Raw genomic sequence first — 18,224 nt, forward strand, 5'->3', positions numbered from 1 at the left:
TACTTGAAGGGGTTCTGATTAGTCTTGCCTGATGTCCTAATGACAGAGGATGTACCATAGTAACTATATTATTGACAATGTACATCTGTAGAGTTCAATGAAAGGCCATAACAAATTAATTATTTGTCCTTGAACTCTTGATCAGTGGGGTAGCCTTGTGATTAAAGCGTTCGCTCGTCACACTGAAGGCCTGGGTTCAATTCCTCACATTGGTACAATGTGTGAAGCCCAATCATGGGGTCCCCTGTCGTGATATTGCTGGAATACTGTGGCGTAAAACCATACTCAAATGAACAATCCTCTAGACTGCTTGAATCTTTTTGGGATGACTAGAAGCAAGTGTATGTTAGGGAAGGTTGTAGAGGAAGATTAGCTACTCAAATACGACAATGGGTGAGTTAATAGGAAAAAGATGGAAGTCTTATGTCACACTTGTATTACACAAAAGGCATTCTGGCCTCCCCTGCTGAGATTCAGCTACCACAGTGAAAAATATCATGCTGTGTTGCCAGGGTTGGGACGATGGGATAGGCTCGTGGTCAATTCCCCACGAGCAGAATGTGTGAAGCCAATTTCTGATGTTCCCCCTCTGCTGGCATATTACTAGTCTGTTTTACAGACCCTGATACAAATATATATCAAATACAGCCCATGCAAGTCTATTATGTTTGGCAAGTCTAGATTAATGAAGAGAGTCACTGAGCTCCCTTTTATTATATTTTTATTAAGATAACTGAACAACGTTTTTTTCTGTACGATATGTTCATTTCAGAGACTAGATGTTAGTCTAGCATATTACTAATAGCGACGTTAAACAATACTCACTTGCATTGTCCATTGCTAAAGTTATTCTAGGTTAGTTCGTTAAACCCTTGAGATGATGAACTCTCACCTTGACAGTCATTTAATGTGTCACACCTAGGCATAAGCATCGTAATTCATGCAAATTACATGTTTACATACTGTTGACGTGTGTACACACTGTAATAGGAGTGGTATCACTGCTTGTAAGAAATCACTTAGGTTTAACCTGGGTGGCGGGTTAGGACCTATTGAATGCTTGGAGTTCATTGAGAAATGTATACGTTTGAGACAGGTATGTGTTTGCATATGGCTTGTGGGTATTTGCACGGTATGAATGGGGTGATGGGGTAAGTGGGTAGGCGAACAGGAAGCGGGAGAGTTATGACTTCATTCAAATTTATGATTTTAAAGAATGTCAATTTGAAACTTTATGACAATATTATTACAAATTGGCAACAGTGTTATTGTCATGTTTTTTTTTTTTTTAGATAATGTGATTTTGGCCATATGACCCCAATTGTAGGGTATATGTGTCCATTAGACAGATGTTGTTAGATGTTGATTCAGTGTTTAGCGTGTTTTAGAAACAGATGATGTTTTATGGCACTAGACAGGGTGTGACAGAGTTGTACACTCCTCACATACTTGCTGAATTCCTTTGTAAAAGGTTGACTGTGATCTATTGTATTTATGAACCTTGTACTAACTTGCTGAAGTGTGAACTTTGTCGGTTGAAAAGAATTATCTTTGATGCAAAGACCATATTGTGACCTTCATGTATTGATGTTAAAGCATGCATGAGGATGGGAAGACAGCAGGGCTGGGACACGTTACTCGGGTACCCGGGTCAGGTGGGTACTGAGTAGGACCCAGGTACCCACAGGACTACCCGGACCCTTGGTTAGTCACGTGATATATTGTTTCATGACACAATTTCACTATATAACTACATGGTTACACGACAATTTTAAGTCTCTAATGTTTGCATTTCTTCATGACTATGAACTCGTTCCTTCTGACCTATATATGTTTGAACAAAGCATAAACTTCAGTCAACTTCAGTGTATGCATGACCACATCGTTTTATTTATCTAAATACATTCTGTCAGGGCTACTATCAAACTATTCCCAATTGGACATTTTGTACCTATCTCTTGACACCAACAGCGGGTACCCGGGTAGGGTCGGAGAATAGAGGTGTGGGTACATGGGTAGTAAATTTGGACTCGTCCCAGCCCTAGAAGACAGACCTCATCTGTGTTTAACAGTCTTAACTACCGGTAGTCTTTTGCCATGCCCCAACTTGCTTGATGCACACGGTATCTGTTCTTTACTTATACCACGAGGGTGCGTAATGTTCATTGTTTTGCCAGCTTGTTATTCCACCCGGCATGACCACCCGGCATGTGCAATGTGCAAGCTGCACATTCCCGGCCCATGTGATATAAGTCAGTTAGCACCCGCTTTGCCGGCGATATGGACTTGAAACAAAAACGTGCACATTTGGAGTCAAAAGTCATCAATGAAGTGTCACATGCCGACTGATCCTAATCTTAATGTTCGACATTACTGTGAATACTTGGTGCAATGAAATGGCTGAATTTGTTTTGTTTGTTTGTTGTTTAACGCCACACTCAGCAATATTCTAGCTATATGATAGTGATTTGTAAATACCGTATATGACCGCGGATAAGCCGACCCCGTAGATAAGCCGAGGTGCTAACTTGACCATTGAAATACGAGAGAAAATGATATGACCCGCAGATAAGCCGAACCAGGAATTGAAAGGCAAAAAACACTGCGAAGTCGGACTGCAAGACATGTGCCGGTACTCGCAGATATTCAAAAATATAAGATGAAAAACGTTGTAATTATATTGAAAAAGTCATTATTATTTCTAATAAAGATTTAACAAACCAGTCATCCACTTTCATAATGTGGGAAGCTGTTTCTCGTTGTTTTTTTTAAACTCATAATGATCGTTATATGTTGCCATCAACAACAAGCGCCATTTTGTGAATCGGTGTATATAGAATTATGAACCCGTGAGAAAATATATCAGCTAGAGCGAGTTTGAATTCAGCATCGTAAGTATGGCGTATTCGTTTCAAACTCATGATGAGAATGTCAGTCAGTAAAAATATACTAACTTTTATAACCCCCTTTACACCACTATTGTATGTTAATCCAATTGAATTAAATAAACTATCATACTATGAACACATTGAATGACCATCACTTACTCACAGGCTTCTCCAGTTTATTAAACTAATCTCTCGAAAACAAAGGAATTAAGCCCCTACTCCCAACACGATCGCTAAGCACCCACAACTTGAAAATGTTTGTGTAAACAACATGACAATACCAATCGGCCCGTTATTATCAATGCTCATTTCCTTGTGTACCGTGTTGCTTTTTAAACAACAGGAAGCAATCACAGTGATCACCGTTTGTGACGTCACAGGAAACAGCTGATCACATGTTTTTGCAAATGGCGAACGGAATAACTCGCCGATACAGTTGTTTATTTGCCTCTTTCAATAAAGGTAGACACTTGTTCATTATCAATTTATGAACTTTGCAAAACGTACGTAATAGCTATTGGCGATTTCATCTGGGGATTATATATTATAGCTGTGAATTACATATATTGTTACATGTAAAAATTGTGGAGTTTACGAAGAACGATAAACTTTGAACATTCAATTGAAAACGTATTATCGGAAGTAGTAACATGTATAACATTTTTTTAATAATGACAACATTGGTGTATAATAATAACTTTATTGATAATTTATAACAATAATGGCTCTAGTCGTGGCAACTTCCAAACTTTCGGGAAGTTGTGATCTATCGGACCGTCATTCAGGCGATGTTTCTGACAGATTACGATCTGAAAAATACTATCATGAAAGTGTATCCCGTGGATAAGCCGACCCCTTTCTACAGAATCTTTTTTTTGGTCCTCAAAATTCGGCTTATACGCGGTCATATACGGTAATCAAATCTGGACCAGACAATCCATCATGACATCAAGAGCATCGACCTACGCAATTGGTATACGATGACATGCATCAACCAAGTCAGCGAGACTGACCACCCAATCCCGTTAGTTGCCTCTTACAACAAGCATAGTTGCCTTTTGCAGCAAGCACGGATATGAAACAGCACATTCCTGGCCCATGTGGAATAAGTTGGTTCTTGCCCCCTTCTCCAGCAATATGGACTTGAAACCTATGCATACACAACTAGAGTTATGAAAAATGATGGTAGCATTACGTACTAAAACTGAACGTCATCAATGAAATACCACATGCCGACTGATCCTAATCTTAAAGTTCGACATTACAATACTGGGTGTCATGTAATGACTGAAATACTGAAAAAAAAGTAGGTAATATCTCAGTTGCCCCACTCCACTTTTTGTTAGCCTTATGTGGGAACCATCAGGTAACTTGGAGCCCTGTGAGTGGCACTCGAAGTCCTGCGAGAGATACTGTAGTTCCTTGTGGCTTTGAAGTAGATGATAGTTCAATCAGCCAGGTGATACTGGACAATAGAATGTGTGCAGGAGTGGAGAGTCAGCTGGCAACAACTGAAACTTGACAGTTCACTTTTTAATATTTATGGCTCCCACTTGTTTTGATAAACTTGGACAATTTCTAGTCATGGAATATAAAACTTATAAAAATCCCATCAACATGATGATTGCAGTCATAAAAATCTGTCACTTTTATTCTTATCAGGCTGAACAGCAGGTAGAGACTGGTGAACAGTTGGAGAAAATGTTTAAAGAAGTCTGAAAGTAATGGATGCGTTTTATAAGTTTTAGGAGTGAAATTTATCAAACTGTTTGAAGAATCATTCCATTTTACAACATTTCACTGGTGGTGGATTCAGTTTCAAATCAGTCATTGAAGTTAAAGGATGTCTCGTGTGCTGGAGGTCTTCAGTGGTACTTGAATCTAGGAACCCTTTAAATCTTTAACTTTTAACAGAAAGGCCACCTTGCAGCGTTAGAAATTGGCACTAGTCCTGTAGTCCTTGCCAAACTGCCTAATAGTTAAGGTATCCTAAGGACTAGTAGAAATTTGCCATTTTTAAGGGTTTTGCTATATGTTATAATTATAAGGACTAAAAATTTTTGTTTCTACTGCTGCGTTGACTTTAATGCTTTATTTTCGAACACTGCTAATGTTTCATGATGTCTATGACTGCTCAGTTAGGACAGTCGTAACCCAGTCTTTGCTAAGCATTTTAAATCTAAAGCTTTTTGGACCAAAATCTTTCAGCATAGTTCACTCTGTGCATAATGTCTGTCTTGCCAGAGTTACATCCCTTTGATGGGCCAGGACCCTATGATGGTGGGTTTGAATCCCAGATGATCATTGGTTGTATATCTGTTCCAATGGATTGAACCAAAGTGGTAAACATCAAAGACACATCTCTTTAGGCTTCCATTCACATGCAGGTGGTGGGGTAGCCTAGTGGTTAAAGCGTTTGCTCGTCACGCTGAAGACCCGGGTTCGATTCCTCACATGGGCACAATGTGTGAAGCCCATTTGTGGTGTCCCTCGCTGTGATGTTGCTGGAGTATTACTGAAAGTGGTGTAAAACTATACTCACTCACTCACTCACTCACTCACTCACTCACTCACTCACTCACTCACTCACTCACTCACATGGGATATGACTGACATACTGTTGTGACAAACAAAACTCTAAAAAGGAAAGAATCTGTTCTTGACTAAGGCTGCAGACAAGTGGTTCAAGTCACTGGAATACTGGCCTAAACATCACATTCAGGTCTTGTGTGTTGTCTTGCAGACATTTCTTTCTGAAAAGGATCCATTATTCTGGTGAAATTCAAGCGGAAGTTATCTTTGTATCCAATGAATATTCAATGCCCTGTCTGTGCCCTGGAAACAGAGAAACATTGCACAGTCAGTGTAGACAACCTGAGAATGAACTGTTTCACTGTACATGCTAGGTGACAGATTGTGAAATCATGATCGATATATATCTTTTCTGTTAACCAGGAGTCTGACACTGGAGACTAGTAACGTTATGTAAATACTTCTTTAAGTTATCCAACTTGATCTTGTAATCAAAACTACAATTACAGGGTTTTATCATAGATTATAACCTAAGTGCCCATGGTTTGTTAAAGATTGGATTTTCCAAGTTCTTGTTTTCTTAATTTCAAAGGAATTTTAACATTGTAATTTAAAATTGCACCAATGCATGGTGCACAGGTGGCCCAGTCGTCTAAGGCGCCACGATTAGCTTAGAATCCTTTGATTGTGGGTTCGAATCCCAATTTGCCCCAATAATGTTTCTAGGTTTGTCAGCACCATACCCGTGCTCGTGGGTTTCACGGAAGTGGTAAATGTCTGGGACCTGCATCACTTCGGGCTTTCTTCCCACATTAAGCTGACACACCGTGGTATAACTGGAATAGCGTTAAATTAAGAATTGACCTTCACTTTGTGTGAGTTCATTGGAGTATGAACCTGCATAGAGTGAGGGCCAAACTGTATGAACGTCGGAGCTTGCGACGACGTTCATACAATGTTTGGCCCTCACTCTATGCAGGTTCATACTCCAATGAACTCACACAAAGTGAAAGTCAATTCTTATAATTATTTATCACAATTTCTTTCCTCAAAGGACGTAGGCCAAGATCTAAACACAATTTTATTTAGTATGTGTGACTTCATGTTTACACTGACAGCCAAACAACAACCAGCTATATCGCGGAATAAAATAGATCCCCCAAAAGAGAGGTGACATGAGCGTATGGATGCAGAACTTGCTCTTCAGAAACATCTTACGCAACACATGTCTTCATATAATATCCCCATTAGATGAGAAAGGTCTGTAATGAACTACCTCAGTAAGTCAGTCACAATGACAGCGCGTCGTAATACATAAATTACATCAAGTACAAGACGTCAAAATGGCTGAGACGATAAACGTAACGGGAGGATTTCCGAAGTTGTTAATGAACCTGTGGCGGTTACATGTGTTAGTCATAATTGATCAACTGACCGATTATTGAAAGGTGATTAAAGATGCGTCAAACAGACACCAAGGTAAATTTGTAGATTGCTGGAGGCGGTCACTGTCAGCCTAGACACGTATCGAGTCGATACTGACGATAGTTTGGATGTGCATTTTTCCGTTTGCTCATTAGGATGGGCCGTAGCGAGGAAATTCGTGAACAATCATGCAGTCAAGCTCTCTTACGTTTCTCAATGTATACTGAAATGCTGTGACCAAGATAAAAGGTTCTAAATGATCAGAAATAATGCTAATGTATGTTTTTGTGGTAGGGAATTCCCAGGGGTTTCCCCAGGAATGTGGAAGTAGTCCGTCAGTGTTTACGTCATTTCAAGAACACGGTCTCGTGAAAAACGTATGAACGTCAAATTGTGTCGTTCATACACTTATGAACGTCAATTTCGCGGCCATGTGACCGACCTCTTGTCCAGTGGAAAAGTCGCATATCGTGTAAACGTCAAATTAAAAAATTATAGAGCGTTAAACCCAACTCACTCACTCACTCTTCCTCTGTATTCATCCTACCGTCATTAAATACATTTGTCACCTAAGTTATATTAACAGGGTACAATGTATTTCAGCCCATTTCTGGTGTCCCCCACTGTCATATTGCTGGAATGTTGCTGAAAGTGGCGTAAAACCATTCTCACTACACTATATTAACATGAATTGAAAATTTGGGAATTTTTGATTGACATATGCTGCAGACTCAAAGGGCCGAATATCGGCCTCTGAGCAGGTCTGCATAAATCCCTGAATTGTCATTTATTCACAGGAGAAATCAACCTTGAGGCATCTAATTCTGCTCAAGCTCGTTGTCGTTTAAGGTGAATTCTGTCACAGATTGGATATTTTTTCAACTGTAGCCATCATGTAACATTTGTCCAAGAATTAGCATTGTTTCCAAAATATTTATGTAATTGAACAGCATTCTCTCCCCCAAAGAACTATAGATTGTGTTGTTTGTGATGCTTTGGGTTAAGCCAACAGTTATGTTTTTCCTGAGAATACAGCATCCTACGTAAGCTTGCGTTAAAGACCTTCTGTCTGATACGAGATTCGTGGCTGTTTATCTCTTCCAATGGACCAATTAATGTCTGTTGGGAAATAGCTTCATAATCCCATCTTACGACCTTCAAACAAAACACCACAAATGACATATAACCTTTTCCATGTTTTCGGCAATTACATCTCAATACAATCCACACTAAGCTTACCGTGACAGGAATATTATGTTTACGACACCCACTACTTCTGCACCACTGCAGCAGAACGTATACAGCTTTTTATGTGTTTACCTGTAATGTTGCGAGCAGTGTGGGCGAACAGTACCCACTTTCACGCATCAGGGCACAATACTACAACCAATGAATGAAATCTGCGTGACAATAGCGAGCCTGTCAACACCACTGAAGGGTGAATGATTGATAGAAACATCCCTCAGGAGTGAAAACTACACTCCTCACATGTGTGGGTACTGGTTAGGTAATTCATCCCCTGACGTCTGCTCTTTGCCACTCTGAAGGATTAGCAGTTAATTTTCAAGGTATTGTCAGCAATTATTAATCTTCTTAAAGTCTTAAGGTAAACATTTCCTTTAAGGTACTAGTGAGGTCTATGTGTATGCTCTTTTGAAGAACAGATATATGGTTCCTGAGGCAATTTGATAATATCTTCTGCTTTGGCAGCCATATTGTATTTCTGACTAGAAGCTAGCACAGGTGTATAGTTAATGGTTATGGTATCGACAAGGTCAGCAGTGTGTTTATGACATATGATATCAGTCAGATCACGGAAACGTGATAGCTCACAAATGACAACTTCATAGACATATATGGTTATTTTGACACGAAAACTATGGTAGTTTGGCCACACAGATATTCAAGCATTGTGGATGTTGTTCACGAGTTCATGGTAAGTGTCAGTTCTTCAGATCAGCATTATTTTATATTGTGGATTTGTTTTCACAGATATAGGATAACATGAAAATGTATTCAATAATGATTCACTTTCCTGATAAAGATAATCAGTTATCTTTCCTTCAATTCAATCTTAAATATATTCCCAATACTATTCCTACACGCTTTTGACGACAGACATCAAAATCATTCAAGTCTCAATCACAGCCACATTCAGTAAAGTTCCTTGATGTGAGAGATACTTTTGTTATGTTAATTTGTTTGATTACTATCTGTCTTCCCACTTACGTATTATGTGTTTTATGCTAGGGCTTGGACAGGTAACTCGGGTATCCAGGTCGGGTGGGTACTGAGTAGGACTCGGATACCCACAGGACTACCCGGACCCGTAGTTAGTCACGTGATATATTGTTTAATGACAAAAAATGCACCCATTCCTTTTGACTTTTCATATGATTGAATAAAGACATAACTTAATGCATGCATGACCAGGTTGTTAAATACATGTGTCTAAATATGTTTTGCCAAAAAAAAGGCAAAAAAAATCCAGACCGGACATTTTGTACCCATCTTTTTGAGGCCTACAGTGGGTACCCGGGTAGAGTCGGGTAATAGGGGGTGGGTACCCGGGTAGTAAATTTGGACTCGTCACAACCTTATTTTATGCTGTAGAAGACATGTTCATCAGGAACATAGCAAATCTGGAATATTTGATCGGAGGGCATTACTATCTTGTCTTCAGCCATGTGCAAATATGCCGGCCTTGCTTATTTCTCCACTTCTTTAACCTTTACAGTCTGGTGGTCAAGACGTATGGTTTATATTGACCAACTTTGACCACTTCCTTGGCCATAGGAATCAAGTAGGTTCTGAAAGGAACCCGAGTTCCACAATCTCATGGTATCCATTGATCTAGATATTTGCCAAATACCGTCTTGAATGTCTGTGATTTCTAGCAGTTTTGAAATAACCTCCGGCCACTGTTTGTTTTCATTGAGTCTTTAAGGATGATTCACCTTTTTGAATCGACTCTGATGAGTGTTTGAATAACGCTAGATTGCAGGAGCTATAGGGAATGATATGGGATCTGTGTCTACCCTTGTGGGGGCAAGGGAGAAGAGGCTTCTCAATATCATTATCACTCAAGGCTCTCGAGGACAAAGCTTGCTAATAGTTATTGCTATCGTTGTGAATTGGTTTGAAAAACGATGATAGGTGGGATTCGTTGAAGGTATTCCTTTGTTAGTCATATGAATATAGCATGTGTTTTTTTGAGAGGGTACTGGTGGCAATGTTGTATCATGTGCTGCAACTTTCTGTGAAGAGTTGTGTCCCTTTGTTGTGCCAGGATCTGCTTGATTGGGGTTAGATATCAGATTCAAGCTGTTTGTGATGAGGAAATAACTTTTGTTTGTTTGTTTTTGTTTACATCACACTTGAGATGAGTCTGGATCAGATAATTCATTGATTAACATCATGAGATTTTTTCTTGAATTCCTCCCTGTGTATGATATATTGTGTGATTATACCCTGACAGTGTGGGTGGTCATTATAACTGTCAACCACTGATTTGTCTGGTCTAGACTTTAATAATTAGCATAGTAGCAGACTTTTTTAAATATTACTTACAGATTGGTTGTGAAGTAGGTCAGATGGTGCTTAATGCAGTAAATACGGTATTTCAAGTGGTAGTCTAGTCTATATTTCCAAACTTGAAATACCTTAATCCCAATCCTACCAATATTTATGTGTTATTAACCTACCATATATTTCGTAATATCGGAATGTGTTTCTACCAGTGATGCTCAGTGTTTACAAGTCACAAAAGTTGCAAATAATTCAAATTTGACTTGCTTAAAAATAATCACAAGAGCTAGCCAGTTCATTGTTTAGGAATAAATTTAAATCTTTTTCACAGAATCATCAAACTGTAAAATTGAAAATGATCCTTGAAATTCCCCTGAACAAAACTTGGCCAAATCTTGTGATTCACTCTTCAAACAGCCATTGCCCAAGACAAAGAAATAATTAATTTCCTAAAATCCCTGAACAAAATGTGGACCTAGGCTCTGGGGAGTGTCAAGTGTGAAGGCGATTCCCCCATCTCCATGCTGAGGCGGACTCCGTGAAGTAATTCCTTTCCTGAATGCCATCATCATGCCCTTTGTTCTACTGCCTTGTCTCAGACACTGGTCCGATATGGCCCCCAGCAATGTGTAATAATTTGAAAGGGATTTGGATCCACTGTCAATGGGATTTATGCATCAGAGAAAGTGCATTTCCATCGGTCCAGGACATTAGTTGAAGCATTGCCCAATACCGGATTTTGCCAAGACATCTGGCAGGTTTTTCCATTGCCGCCACTCTTTGGAATTTTGGTAAATTTTGGAACCTGATTGGATAGTGGAATGTAATGAGAGCAGATCAATAAGGACAAAAGGGGAAACATCTCTTGATTGTGAAGATAATTGTTTCACTGGGTCAAGGAAGTGAGGCTCTGCCTCTGTAATTAGACATCGTGTTTAATGTCCATTGTTTGGGCCTGCTTTTGGTGTTGGATTATGTGTTTGATGAGTGTTTCCAGAAATGATGAATGTTCAATGGCAAGCCAGGCCTGACATGTTATGTCCGGTGAGATGGATATTGTCCTCAAAACATATTTGGCATTATTTTTAGCTGTGGAAAAATTGGCCATTTTCTGGTTTGAAATGGTTTTAAGTTTTTGTGCTATAGAATTATAATTTTGTACACCTTTTTGTAGTTATTTCATAATGGTGTATTTTTGAAAATGATTTTATCATTGCTGTAACTCAAGGTAGATATATATTTAACAGAATCTTAATCATCATGATCATGTTAATATACAATATGAAAATATTTCTTTTTTTACTATGTCCACATGATTAATCTATGTTCATTTTCTATTTTTTTGCTTAATTCCATGAAGAAAAAAGAAGATATGATGGCTTTTTACCACATGTCTCACCAGCCGATAATTATCCACTTGTACAAGCAGCAATGCTACAAAGAACATCGTACTTCATTACCCAGGAAATAACTATGGCGGTACTCAACCCCAAGTTCTCCTCCAAGTCTCATCATCTGTAGGTCGACTGTCCGAATATGTCTGTCTCTCCCCATCACTGGAAATATCAACCAGAGAAAGCGCTGGAGACGAAAGTACTATTTCTAATAATAGTAATAAGGAGAGCATGAAATGAACATGAAATGAACGTGAAATACACATGAAATACACATGCAGCTGACATGCTTAAGTGTTATTGTAGGCTCGCAGGCATAAAATGAGCATTGTTCGCTATCATGGTTATTGCTACCACCAGCAAGCATATCTTTCTGCCATTAAATGTAATATTGGCTGATCTGTTCTTGTTTAGGGAATTAACATCGCCACACCCACAATCTTCCCCCCACATCTAACCCCAGTAGGTCCCCTCTTCAGAAAAATTAAATTTGATAGAATTAGTGAAAACACACTGGGCATGGGCAGCCAGGAGGCTGATGGATGTGACAGGAACATGGGACAGACTCGGTGGATTAGACGTTATTTTTTTCGGATTGATAAAATTTTACTAGCTCTGTCTCCTTTAGCTATTGATAAACTCATCATTACCCTGAATTAAATGACACAGAGGCATACCTTTGAAACATATTTCTCATATATGCAGATCCAAATAGATATGAAGGCATCCTCCTTCAGTTCATGTCTGTATTTCCATGTATTCAGTAGCAGAGAGATTGTGATGCCATTTGATTGTGACGTCATGGTGACTGATGACATCATAATGATCTGCCAAGCATTGTGATGCAATTTCATTGCGGCGATAACTCCCATTTGTGACCAACTCGAATAGAGACTCATGCCTCTCTTGTGACCATTTTTTGCGACTTGGTTCCGTCTGAGCGCAAACAGGCATAGTTGAATGAATTGTCAACTCGTTGCATACAGATTCACATATATTTCCCAATATGTCATATGTATTCCCAATGCTGTTTAAAACACATTGGGGGGCGGTCGGGTAGCCTAGTGGTTAAAGCGTTCGCTCGTCACGCAGAAGACCCGGGTTCGATTCCCGACATGGGTACAATGTGTGAAGCCCATTTCTGGTGTCCCCCGGGTGATATTGCTGGAATATTGCTAAAAGCGGCGTAAAACCATACTCACTCACTCTCTAAAACACATTGGTCTTACAGCATTTATACTGTATGATTGAACACATTTAACTGTATCTAGGGTATATTTTTAAATACAAACATGTAAAATGAAAGATTATTCCTGAGGGATTCTTTTACGGAAGTACTTGAAGTCATATGCTCATTGTGATGGGTTTGTCATATTTTCGCACGTAACATTCATCGATAACGGGACAAGTTTTTCTTGCCAGTTAGGAGAACGGGCCAGTAGTGACAAACTAGGATTATGATTTCACTCTAGCGACATCTCCTGTGGAGGTTTTAGAAAGATGATAAATTAGGTCGTGTCCCAGAGGTTTTACCGTAAAGTTTTTAATCTATGAACCTTAGAATTGTCATTTCATCAGGATCATACATCATCAGGTTCATACATCTTGAGACCCGTGAAGATTCCGGGGTAGAATAGGTCTTCAGCAAACCATGGTTGCCGTAAAAGGTGATTATACTTGTTGTAAAAGGTGACTAACGGGATCGGGTGGTCAGGCTCGCTGACTTGGTTGATGCATGTCATCGATCCCATTTGCATGGATCGATGCTCATGATATTAATCACAGATTATTTACAGACTTCCGTCATATAGCTGGAATATTGCTAAGTGCGGCGTTAAACAACAAACCAACCAACCAACCATACATCTTGAACATTATCATGACTAGGTTTCCAACAAAAAACACCTTTTATCCTTTATTTCAAAGACTATAGTTGGCAGAGTCATGATCTTGTTGTGAAACACGTGCCTACATTGTGGACAAAACGTCTGTTTAGGGCCCCAGACTGGTTCATCGGTATGCACCAGGATGTGTAGTAGTCTATAGGCATGGTGTGAAAGCTTTGCATTGACCTATACACTTCACATAGGTGTCCTTTAGACAGCCGTGTTGTGTCTCCTCCTTAGGGATGTGAGACGGTCAACACTGGAGTGGCGGATAGACTTGCACAAGTCTCTAAGGCAGTAACTATTTATTTACATCTTAATTCATCAATTATATAATCAATAAGAACATGTTTTCCCTATTAAAGGCTTGCGTCCCCTTATCTAGACTTTGCCTATTGTAGGGATAGAAAATTAACCATGCGTCCATGGACTTATCATTCAGTACAGACGTGGAGCAAGTCTAGATTGATTGCTGAATCAGTCAAAACTCCCCAAGTTTATAAACATAACGTCATGAATATTTCAGCTCACATGCCTTGTCGAATTTCTTTGTCTTTGTCAAATTTGGTGACTGTGACAAATTACTCCACAGGCTATGAATGATCATAAGTTGAATAATTTATGCAGTGAAAGTCGTAAATGTAATAGTCTAGTGATTATGTATCTCCATTACTCAATTGTTGAACCAGGATCATACTATGTAATGTATGTTGATGGTATTTGATCAGTGGAGATTGGCAAGAATTCAATTTTATTGTGTGTTTTGTGGTTACATAGGAATAATCATCATCCATCTTTTTTGGTAATGCGGCAACCATTTTATTTTCGAGGTATGTTTGTGTGGCAGGGTTGGGGGGTGGTGGGAGGGAGGCAATTTGGCAATATCATTTTGTTTTTTAATGTTTAGCTGCTCAATTATTGTTTCAAACATAAACAAGTACCCATTTAATATATATATGTTGAATAAATAAAATTCATGAACTGCATTCTAAGGACACTTGTCAAGACAAAAACTAGGCCGTGTTTCACTGTTTTTTGTTTGAGTTTTAATAAAAGCAGTTGTGAATTGAAATTTGACTTCTCAGTATTTCAAGACACCATCTGCAAGAAAAGGGCGCATTATTATTCTTTTCTTACAGTGCAAAACATTTGAAAGTATTTTTCAATGAAACAGGGGTTTGATTATGTTTTTGGAATAAGGCCCAGACCCTGAGAACTATGACTAGTTACAGGTTTGAAACTAAAATAAATTGTTTGGTCAGGTTACTATGGTTACCACTGTTACAGAGACAATTTGTTTTGGCCTACCATACATTTATTATAACCAGTCTAAAGTACTCGGATATTTAGTGAATAACCAAATAGAGCGTTAGAAATTGGCACTAGTCCTATAGTCCTTGTCAAACTGCCCAATAGTTAGGTATCCTTATAGGACGAGCAGAAATTTGCCCTTTTTAAGGGTTTTGCTATATGTTATCATTATAAGGACCAGTGGACTAAAACTGTTAGTTTTTACCGCTGCTTACCTGAAAATGAAATGGTTGCTCCATAAGAGGCTGAGACCATGAATAGAGAAGCAAACGGTTGATATATTTGCTGAAAAGTGACCTCCCTTAACTTACTGCAGTGGTTTATATTTTATGTAGTATTTGTTACACTTTTAACCCAGCAAAATTGCTCATTCTATCAATCACCTGATTTGGTTTTGGGGACGCAAGGCTTGTGGATAAACAGTTGATTTCCCTTGGTGGAATTCCCCTATGGGTTCAGTCTGTGAAGCAATGGACCCCTTGATGTGATAATGGTGGAATATTGTAGAAAGTGGCATAAAGCCATATTCACTTAATTTTTGTCTAGACCATATTTATATTTTTTTTTTTTATATTTTACGATACATACTTCGAACACCAGTGGGTTATTTCAAACCCTTTACAAACTCTTTGCACAGGAATCCCTGAAGATCTGGGAACACTAACAGGACCGGGTAGTCTGAGGCTCGCTGACTTGGTTGACACAATTGTCACAGTATCCCAATGGTGTGGATCAACGCTCATGATGTCCCTCACTAGATTGTCTGGTCTTGATTTGATTATTTATACAGACCGCCGTCATGTAGCTGGAATATAGCTGAGTGTGGTGTTAAATTTTTTTTTTAAAAATCAAATCCTTGTAGAGGGACTGTATCAAAGCGGCAACTTATAGATAGGAGCAGCTATCTACCAATGCTTTCATGTGAGCACATGTAATCTGCGTACATGTGTCGCCATGTTCCCACCTCTACTTTCACACCATATCCACAAGGCCCAGAGACTCCATCGGAAGGGGTCGTCTGGACAAGAATAATGATATTATGGTAATATACTTACTTCATGTACCAGTTTAGTCTTAAACACATTGGCTGTCTCCGGTTTCCGGTCACTGGTCAAGTATTAGTGTGATAACCAATACGAGTATCGTTCCTCTGATGACATACCAAAGTGGTGTCTTGGTTTATGCATGATGTCAGCTTCTGGCAGTAGAACAGGCTTCTGAGGTAGGATCTGTATTGTCAGGGACATCCAGTACCTAGATATCCTGGTACTGATAGCAATTACCGCTGCCCCCCTGCTCCGCTCACAGAGGCTGTATTGCACAGTGCCATGGCTTCTTTCAACTGCTTCCAGTCCAGTTTGAACATGGTGAGAGTGTTGTTAGGGTTGAGTGAGTGAGTGAGTGAGTGAGTGAGTGTTGTTAGGGTTGAGTGAGTGAGTGAGTGTTGTTAGGGTTGAGTGAGTGAGTGAGTGTTGTTAGGGTTGAGTGAGTGAGTGTTGTTCGGGTTGAGTGAGTGAGTGAGTGTTGTTAGGGTTGGTTGATTGAGTGAGTGTTGTTAGGGTTGAGTGAGTGAGTGAGTGTTGTTAGGGTTGGTTGAGTGAGTGAGTGTTGTTAGGGTTGAGTGAGTGAGTGTTGTTAGGGTTGAGTGAGTGTTGTTAGGGTTGAGTGAGTGTTGTTAGGGTTGAGTGAGTGTTGTTAGGGTTGAGTGAGTGTTGGGTTTGTGTGAGTGAGTGTTGGGTTTGTGTGAGTGAGTGAGTGTTAGGGTTGAGTGAGTAAGTGAGTGTTGTTAGGATTGAGTGAGTGTTAGGGTTGAGTGAGTGAGTGTTAGGGTTGAGTGAGTGAGTGTTGTTAGGGTTGGGTGAGTGTTGTTAGGTTTGAGTGGCTGAGTGTTGTTAGGGTTGGGTGAGTGAGCGTTGTTAGGTTTGAGTGGCTGAGTGTTGTTAGGGTTGGGTGAGTGTTGTTAGGTTTGAGTGAGTGAGTGTTGTTAGGTTTGAGTGGCTGAGTGTTGTTTTAAACTGCTGTATTACAAGTATGGTGGCTTGTAAATTATATATTCTTGGCTAGGACAACCAGTGATTGACAGCATGAGTAAAGATGATACATTCAGTCAGGTCTCACGTTGTAACCACAGCTTCATTTGGGTTAAAGGGCGATGGGGTAGCCTTCAGTGGTTTAAGTGTTCGCTCGTCAAGTTGAAGACCTGGGTTCGATTCCCCACATGGGTTACAATGTGAGAAGCCAATTCCGGGCATATTGGTGTATTGAGCATCATGAGTATGTCATGAAGTTTGAACATGCCTGTGTGGAATCTGGATGAGAAATATTGAACAAGTTAATTAAAAAATAATTAACTATAAAATCTGATCATCTATTGATATGATTAATAATAGATTACAAGCTGAAGCATTTCCCAGAAACAAGGAAACAGTTTAATGTCATGTTACGTTAAACTGATTCTTCCCTGGCTCCATTGATACCATTCTTAATAATTCATGCCTGGTTGGCATTCCTACATGATTAAGTGCATGACGAGAAATAGATTTTTTCCTGATATAATTTTTTTCAACCCCAGGCAAGACAGAAAACATGTGTCAGGAAAACACTATGTATGAATCATTTCTCTATTACTTAATGACACTTACCATGACCTCATTCATGAGTAATACCTGAATATATCAGTCACCTCATCATTGCCTAATTTCTATATCGCATGTTTAACACATATATACATGGTGATGGTAATATGAACATATGTAGTGGTGGGGCTGTAGGAGCAATTATCACCTTTGGGTAATCATGTATAGGACATGATCGGTTGTTGATGTATTGATCAAGACAGAGCCGATAGACAGGAGTCAGGCTGTGGAACATTTCTTGAGACTCAGCTATCTCTATATTTGAATCTTTTATACGGTGAGTTATTATTTTTTGGTTGGTGTACGTTTTCTGTGCCAGGATCTGCTGGTCATATTTTCAGATCCCATTATGATCCTTGGTCTGGCAAGGTGGTCTGCCCACGGGGCTAAGCTGTTTATTTGAAGTTATCTCCCTTTAGTGGAGGCTGCAATAACATCCTTTATTATGTTTGTTTGTTGTTTAATGCCACATTCGACAATATGCCAGCTATATGACGGCACTCTGTAAGTATTCAAGTCTGGACCAGACAATCCAGTGATTGACATCATGAGCATCGATACACGCAATTGGGATACGATGACATGCATTATATCAGCCTGGCATGATCAGCCTGTCCCTCTTCA

At 39.4% G+C, this 18,224-nt stretch overlaps 1 protein-coding gene across 10 annotated transcripts in view; it reads left to right on the forward strand.

The window, feature by feature from the left end:
• Nucleotides 1–18,224, forward strand: part of LOC139480549 (focal adhesion kinase 1-like) — a 169,184-nt gene that overhangs the window by 12,380 nt on the left and 138,580 nt on the right. The window contains exon 1 of one of the 10 annotated variants that reach the window (XM_071263669.1): nucleotides 1,054–1,096. The exons of 8 other annotated variants lie outside the window; for them this stretch is intronic. The gene's annotated coding sequence lies outside the window, so the exon portion shown is untranslated. Of the gene's footprint in view, nucleotides 1–1,053; nucleotides 1,097–8,354; nucleotides 8,414–18,224 lie in introns of those variants that run through there. One more of the 10 variants, XM_071263668.1, reaches the window with a different exon arrangement.

This window comes from Haliotis cracherodii, unplaced genomic scaffold (genome assembly GCF_022045235.1).
Source record: "Haliotis cracherodii isolate W230 unplaced genomic scaffold, xgHalCrac1.p SCAF_4, whole genome shotgun sequence".
Lineage (NCBI taxonomy): Eukaryota > Metazoa > Mollusca > Gastropoda > Lepetellida > Haliotidae > Haliotis > Haliotis cracherodii.